The sequence below is a fragment of the Gopherus flavomarginatus genome, chromosome 1 (genome assembly GCF_025201925.1).
Source record: "Gopherus flavomarginatus isolate rGopFla2 chromosome 1, rGopFla2.mat.asm, whole genome shotgun sequence".
NCBI lineage: Eukaryota > Metazoa > Chordata > Testudines > Testudinidae > Gopherus > Gopherus flavomarginatus.
This window is the reverse complement of record NC_066617.1, coordinates 189,656,522-189,665,047: the sequence shown is the minus strand read 5'-3', so window position 1 is coordinate 189,665,047 and position 8,526 is coordinate 189,656,522. Positions and strand designations below refer to the sequence as shown.

The window sequence follows — 8,526 nt, the reverse complement described above, 5'->3', positions numbered from 1 at the left end:
CAATCCTGGAATGGGAATAGGCTGTTGAGTCCCCTAGTTTCCGGAGAGGTCTGTTTGCGAACAGAGCCTCCGCGCTCACATACGGCAGTTTTTGCCTACCCTGTAGCTTTCTGGATATTCATAAACTGCTATTAGTGCTTCCAACAGTGCTTTAAGCTAAGCACCTGTGAGCTGAAATATGTTTGCTTCAACATGTATTTACCTAAACGGTTGAGCTGCATCTGAGGCATTATAAGGGGAGCTGGTAGAAACCCATGTATTTAGATTGGCTAACTATTATAAAAGATTCTTTAAACCTCTCTTGAAAAGCTTTTACACTTCCATTGTTTGTATCAGGCCCTTGGCATCTGGCAATGGGAAAAGCTCTGATGCTAGAGAGGTGTCTCTTTATTTCATGAAATTCCATTCAGGTTTTGCTTAGATGTAAATTACCATTCTCCCTCTTTTCCCTCTTTGCGTGCCTCAGAAAAAAATGTGGCAGCTTGCCAAAATAACTGAACATGAGCATCCTAAAGAGCTGAGCCCATTATGCTACCAGAACAGCAGCAAAGACGATACTGAGAATCACAGGAACAGACATTCTATCTGAGAGGTTGGGAGAGAGAGGTGTTCCCCCCGCAGCAATTCTTCCCCTGCCTGGACCAGCACAGCCCCCATGGCTGGGTAAGGAGTTTTCCTTACCTTTTGAGGGAGTAGGAGTGAGAGAGCCAGATTGGTCACCTTCAGCACACGGCTCTAGTGGTGCTTGTATCAGATGCATATTCACAAGGGGATTCATTGAAGGTTGTGTGGACAATCTGAACTCTGTCATTAGAAGTCAAGTGCTTGACTTTGCAACCTTAATATCTTTTAATATGTTTTTGTACACAATTTTAATTTAGACTACCCAGAATAGTTAAATCAATCACAGTCATGTAGCTGCCAGTTTTTCTGCAGCTGCATGTGTGACTTTTCTTACCAGTGAGAAGAAGTCATACTTTCCCCTTCAGCTTCTCTTCACTCAACACCTACCCTCAACTACACCCTAGGAGCAGGTGGGGTTGGGGAGAAGAAGGCAGGATCCTATTTTTTGTCATCCTCAGAAACAGATGTGTGATGGCAGGGACCTGGGGGAGAGGGGCAGAAAGCTGGAGACAGCCAGAGGCAGTCTGTGGGAATGGGGGAGTTGATGGGAGGAAAACTGCTGGTGGAGTGAATGAGGGTAGGTAGTCAGGGGGGCTTTATGCTGAAGGGGCAGAGACTATTCAGGACCTGGCCAAGAGGGCTCGTCATAAAAAGGACTAGATGAATGCAGAATTGGGAACTATGAAATGAAGGGGATGGGAGACAGGTTGGTGTAGCTCCTCATCTTCCTACAAGGGGGTGCTAACATATAAAGGCCTCCTTATTCCAATGAGTGTCCTGTGAGATGCAGGATACCTGGCAGCCATGATTCCGTATATTCTCAAATCCCACACATATGGCCTTGCCACGCTGCTAATTTTTAAGCAGCCTGCCCTATGCCTTCAGTAAGCAACTTATTTCAGTGCTTACTTGTCAAAACCGATCATTTGGTACAAAACTCAGATGTATCAACTCCAGACTGACATTTGTCTATTCAGCTTATGGTACATGCATATAACCTGTGATTTGTGCCTTTCCAGGTATTATGCCAGCAACCATCAATTCCAATCAGAATCTCCTAATATCAGCGTTAAAAATTAAACTTTGTACTCTTATACTTTATTTCTTTGCAAATAGAGATTATTTAAAAATGTAAATGGGATTTTTTTTGTTCAAACTGTACAGTGAAGATACTGTAAATCGTATAAGTGTGATTCCTTTATGCGAAGCTCTTCTAGAGTCAATAAGCCCTATTTTCAAGTGCAGGTACTTAAAGGAAGATGGCCAACCCTGAGATTTGGTAGTCCATGGCTAGTATACTATTTAGATTCTTTTACTGTGCTTCACATCATTATATTGGAGTGCCTTTGAGACTTAAATGTAAGCATAATGACTAACACCTGTCAAGCGGAGCTGCTCCCAACTCCTTGGGGAAAAGGTTGCATGTTCTCTTTGAGTAGCTGAGCTGCTCAGCCGTTGTTTGGAAGGCACCTTTGAAGAAGTGTGCTCTGCATTTGGAGTAGGAAAATGGTGAGGTTTGAAGCAGTTTGTAATTCCTGTGGGAGTGAGCCTTGCAGTCTTGGGACAGTCCTCCAGGAAGCTTTAGTTCTGTCATAGGGTGACCAGATGAGAGGAAGAAAATATCAGGACACATGTAGGGGGGAGGGTTGCCGGCAGAGTAAAAAAAAAAGGAGTACCACAAAATATCGGGATGGTCCCGATTTTATCGGGATGTCTGGTCACCCTACTCTGTCATGAACTGATGAGCTTCACCCTTGCAGTAGACAATTGGGTTGTGTTTGAAGCTATGTTTATACTACCACTTATGTCATTCAGGGATGTGAATAAGCCATCCCCGAGCAACATAAATGACACCAACCTAAGCACCAATGTGAATAGCACTATGTCAGTGGGAGAGCTTCGCACACCAACATAGCTACTGCTGCTCATTGAAGGTGGATTAATTAAGCTCTCTCTCATCATCTTGGAACAGCTACACTAGACAGCTTACAGCAGCACAGCTGCATGGTTCAGCTGCACCACTGTAAACTCTCTAGTACAGCCATAGCCTGAGAAGCAGAATTGTCAAGGTCTCAGAATGATTTTAAACGAGCAAAAATTGCACTGCTGTAATCCAGTTGGGTGGTGACAAAGACATGTATTACTGAGGCTAGGTCATAAGATAAGACAGTCTTCTAGCTAGCTACAGGTGGTAGACCTAGCAGATGCTGTTATGTGTGAATTTAGTGTCACTAAGGAGTTCCTAGTCTGGTGGAGTGTTCTGATGATTTTTGGGTACATGACATAGACTGGTGAAGGTTGCAGGGTGGCTGCAAACCCTTCAAAGGATCTTCCCCTGCATATAACTCCATGTTGTTAGGATTTAACTTTAACTAACTGTTCCTCAGCCATACGGTGACCTCAGCGAATCACTGGGGTGGCTGACATTTTGCATTGTTGTTGTAGGCTACATTTGAAGTGGCTCCTATAGCATTTTTACACAGATGTTGGGAAATGCCAGTGTAAACAACACTTTATATCAGCCAAAAGTATACACTTCTTCACCTGCAACAGTTACCTGTGCCTGATCTCATACCCACAGAAGTCAATGGGAGTCATTCTGTTGACATCAGTTAATATTGGATCAGTCCCCTTATCCTTAGTGGTAGAACCACAGGCAAGATATACAACTAACAAACCATGAAGCAATCCAAGGGAAAATCCAGGCTTCACTCACAGACATAGGAAAGATCAGAAATGAGCCCTAATGTGACTAAACAGGTTAATGGAGAAAATACACCAAGTGAACGTAATCTGCAACATGAAAGCTGAATTAAAGTTGTAAGACAAAGTGATAGGACATTTAAGGTACAATTAAAAGATTGCCTTCAGTTATATTTGTCAGTGTCTATTCCTGCATAAAAGTGGCTTACAATTAATGGAAGATTAAAATTGAGTTAAACCTTGACACTGTGCATTGCCAATTTTCTGTAAACAAAGTAATTAGTTTGGCTTAGTTCTGTATTCTGAGCAACCTTTATGAAGCTCTGTTTTCACAAAAGTCACCATCCATCTTTTAAATTCAGCAGTTTTATTTGGCCTGGCTTTCTCAGACATTTTATATTTTTTTACAGAGATTAAAAAAATATACTGGGGAGGAAAATTATCTAAGCTTTGAAAATATGAAATGATGTCTGCAGCAGTGCTCCGGAATGTAGTAATTCACTCTGACAGCTCTAAAGCACAGATGGGAAAGTATAGAAAGAGGATTAAACTACTTTCCATATCCTAAACTTTATCAGGGATAACACAGAAAACTGTGTCATTCATTACTCCCTGGGGAGTTCTTAAGTGTTAACAATTTATCTCGTTTATACATTATAAAAGCTAGAAAGTGTATTTTTTCCATTAGCAATAACAGACTGCAACTGAAATGAAAGTCATAAGTTGCATTGCAAGAGTTTTACTTGTACAATTCCAAACAAAGAGCACAAACAGACGTTCCCACCTGACAATGCGACTTCCAATAAATCTAGCAGCATGGACCCAAAAGGTGTTGGAAGAAAAAAGTTTAGGGAGCATTTTCATTTACACAATATTGTAATAGTATATTTAATGTTTGCTTTAGAACCTTTGTTTATCAGTGTTGGGTTTTGATGCACAAAAAATAAAGAACAATAAGGCATTTGTAGACTATCCTATCATCCTTGGCTTGTGTGCATATAGCTTGCTTAACATTACAGGTAATTTCACAGATGTGATTTTAAGGTATGATCTAAAACTCATTTGAATCAAAGGGAAGACTCCTGTTGATTTCAGTGGGCTTTGGGTCAGGTCAATAGAGGGATCTAGAAACCAAAACTACTGGGGGAAAAGAAATTACAGCCAAAGTCTCCTTTGAATTCCTTGTTCCACCTTAATCTTTGTCCTAACTTGTATATTTTAATATTTTTATAGATGATTCTATCTATTCTCTATGTTTAGGTTTTGAAGTTTTTCACCTCACTAATTTTGCTTTGAGTATTTAGTTTGTATGAATCCAAAATGGTAACACAAAAGTCAGACAAAGCTGTCAAGTTTAGTCTGATTTATAATTAAACTGGTGGGCTGAGGCAGTTCTGTCTACAATATGAAAATGTTTTGTTCATTTTGCAATGAAACCCAGAAATACCACACGGAATTGAATAAGGAAAAATACCAAAAGTTCCATAGGAATGAAATAGGGTTCTATAGATATTACTCTAAAAATGGACATGGTTTAATGGAAAAGTTGCTCCTTTTTTAGATTTTTTTTTTTAAACCATGCTATAGCATTTAATAGAAAAGTATATCCTTGCTGTTGAATTTGAATTTGATAAACTGGCTTAAAAATACTATGGAAGTTATTCTCAGTCAAATTCTGTAGGACTTTTACATACAGATGATACATGCTAGTTTTGAGAGAATTTTATACTGTAGCCAGACAGCAAATAGACTCTGCTGGTTTTTGCCTCATTTCAGGTTCCATTGCAAATGATTGGTGCCAGATCTGCTTCTCACGCCTAACTCATGTCCTATTCACCTTTTCCACATCCTGGTTCTAGAGACAGTTGAATCCAGCCCACCCTCAACTTGTAGGATTAATACAAAAATAATGTATAGGATATCTTCTGCAGACTAGGCATACACGAGTGATATTTGCCATAATAAATGGAACAATCTTACACTGCATTGTTTTTTTTACCTGAGGATCTCTATTGGCCCTTTACAATAAACTAAGCCTCAAGACACTGCATGTGAGGTGATTCTGTACTTGTTTTACATATGATTAAGATGATTGACAGTGGGGGTTCGGTCCTAATTTTTAAGTGTCCATTAACTTTAGGTGGCTTAATTTGGGGGTTTCCAGCTTGAGGCGCCTTCTAATAACTTGAAGTAGAGCACCCAGACTTAGTGAACACTTTTTAAAAAATTGAGGACTAAATGCTTGTCCAGTTTCACCGAGTGAATCAGTAAGAGCTAGAATAAACCCAGGTGCTGTAATAGTCAGTCCTCTGCGCTAAGTTATACTTGCCTTGTCATACTTCCCTTTTAGTCTTTAAAATCTTCAGAACAGAAACTCCTCTTCTATGTCCTGTGCATCACTGGCCTCACACCCTGGATTGTTCTCCCCAGATTTGCCCTGGATTGTCATATCCATGTGTGGCTCTATTGTCTTGTACTTGAGGTGAAGGGTAGTCAGCCAGCTGCATTGTACCCTCCTCCTGGTGCCTAATTCCAACACTCAAGAAGGGTGCTCTGCCTCTCTTGCGCAAGTTCCAGAAGGAGGTAGGCACTGGGCAGCTGTGGGCAGGGCAGAAGGGACTCACTGCATCCCCTCCTCTGATTCCCCAAAGCATAAACAGAAAAAATGATAATGAAAAACCCAAATAATACACAACAAAAAAATAAAATTTGGCACAATATTATCCCCCTTCCCTCTTCTAGTGGAGCATTCAGCTTGGTCCAGTGGTTAGGGACACTTGAACAGAGCTCTTCCAAGTTCTTGACAAGTTCCCACTCAGCTACATACTCCCTGTGTGACTTTGGCCAACTCACGTAACCTCTCTGTGCCTCAGTTCCCCATGTCTAAAATAGGGATAATAGCACTTCACATGGGGTTGTGAGGCTATATATATTTTGAGTATGAGGCACATAAGTACTTGAAATGGATTATTTTTCCTGCTTTTAACAGAATCCTCTTTAAACTCCTGGTTATATGCTACTCTGAGGGATGTGGATAACTCTACTTCTGTAACACTCAACCAATATGCATGAATTTCATTAGTCCATTCTTGGTCTGTGTGTGGAAGTTGGGAAGTTATTTTGGGACATTCCTATCTGTACAGGCAGTGTTTTCTTTTATGTGTTATTATAGTAACAGGTTTTCAGACCACATCTGGATGCAATATATCTAGAGGAAATCTTGGCAGGTCCTTGGTTATCCTGGAAAAAATGTCATCCATTCTATGAACCCTACTTTGAAGAAATACAGTGATATAAGAGCAGGGAGGTGGGTCATTCTTTGATGTGAAAATCTTTGATCTATGCTGTCTGCAACTCTTTCAGATCTCTGGATGCCAGTCACAGTTCTCCTTCGAGTCACCTTATTTTTCCCCTCTCTCCCTGAGTTTAACAAAGTCAGGGCACCTAGGTACAAGCTGCTGCACAAACTTAGAAATAGCTGTGCGCAATCCCCTATGGCATCCATAATTCACTAGGACTATAACCATTACGTGTCAAATGAACCTTGTCCAGCAAAAGCAGAAGGGTGCTGTATTTTCAGGAACAGGTCATTGACTGCATGTTCCACTTCCCAAGTTTTCCAGAATGCAGTCTTGAGGAAATCATAGTAGTTTTGCAAAGTAAGTATAACAATATCGGCTGAAAACAGTGGTAAAAGTTTCAGGAATTGGCATTTCCAAAACACCATGTTAAGTTGAGATGGATTTTAAACAACTAATACTCAGTTACTCCTCTGAGACAATTTGTCAGTCTAATGTGTCCTGAGAACTAATCTACAGCTCAGAAGCCTGTTCTCCATCAAAATAAATATGTACTGGTTTTCTGCCAAGGTCATTCTAGGACTACAAATGGCATCAACTCTAGCAGCTGGATAAGCCCCTGTTTGGTGAGAATGTTCAGATACTGAGTAGCTCATGTAATTCTTTACTGGTATCTGATCACCAGAATAAAACTTTTGACTCTCCCATTTCATTTTAGAATAACACAGAATCATAGATTATTAGGGTTGGAAGCGACCTCAAGAGATCATCTAGTCTAACCCCCTGTTCAAAGCAGGACCAATCCCCAAATGACCCCCTCAAGGATTGAACTCACAATCCTGAATTTAGCAGGCCAATGCTCAAACCACTGAGCTATCCCTCCCTTCCTATCTGTGTTCCGTGTGATGTCTCCTGGAAAAAAATATGTCTCCTTTCCCTTAGTCTCAGCCTCTTCTGCACAGATAATTCCCCCAATAAAGGCCAGTGAGCTCTCAAGAAGAAAGACATTGGTGGTAAAACTCTGCAGAGACATGCAGTGGGGTAAGTTGCTAAGAAGTAGTATGAAAGATTAAAAAAAATGGCTGCAAGAAGTAATACACCTAAACTATGAAGTGAAAGTGCACATTCAGTTAGACAAAGAGGAGGGAAAGGGTGCTGGAGCAGAAAATAGAGTCATGACTAGCTGAAAAAGGAGGACGTGTCAATCTGGAAACTTCACTGTTCACATGCAGATGGAATATCAATGTCTCAAAAATAAAGATGCTCTCCTCTCTTTTAAAATGTACAGGTGCCCTAAAAGTCCTCTACATAGTTGTAGATACAGGGTGAGATGCTCAGCTAGTAAAACAGGCATAGTTCCATTTAAATATGTGGTACTGTGCTAATATACACCAGCTGAGGATCTGGCCCATTCTGCAGTCACCCCAGATAAGAAAAGAATACTGACCAGCATCCTTTGGCGGACCTATCTCCGACAAGTCTGAGTTGTGCAATTCATAAGGATAAGGAGGGAAGAGTGCTTTAAGGATGGCCCAAGTAGCAGCATAAGGGCACTGCTGTGTCATGGATGTGCTATGTGCCTTGCTCTCAAATAGCGTTTGAGGACAGGTGGGCACCGTGGAAAAAGCAGGGTTTGCACCATTCCAAGTGCCTGACTTAGATACTTCATTTTGCACCCACATTCCAGAATTTGGCTTTTTTAAACACTATGTGTTAGCATAATTTATCATGCTTTATTGGGGACCTTAGCTCCTGCAGGAATGGAAATGTAACTCTCCAGGCCCTAGGAGGAAGTCTCTGTGTGATAAAATGGCAACTACATACACCTGGACACGCTGACTAATGTGTATGTGTACCACTGCCCTCTAGTGGCTGTCTAAAAGAATAAATAGATTTTCTC

At 40.8% G+C, this 8,526-nt stretch overlaps 1 protein-coding gene across 1 annotated transcript in view; it reads left to right on the top strand.

The window, feature by feature from the left end:
- The first annotated feature begins 582 nt into the window (after positions 1–582).
- The window catches only part of SAMSN1 (SAM domain, SH3 domain and nuclear localization signals 1), a 147,674-nt gene continuing 139,730 nt past the window's right edge, over positions 583–8,526 (top strand). Inside the window, exon 1 of the mRNA XM_050958413.1 lies at positions 583–663. The gene's annotated coding sequence lies outside the window, so the exon portion shown is untranslated. The remainder of the gene's footprint in view (positions 664–8,526) is intronic.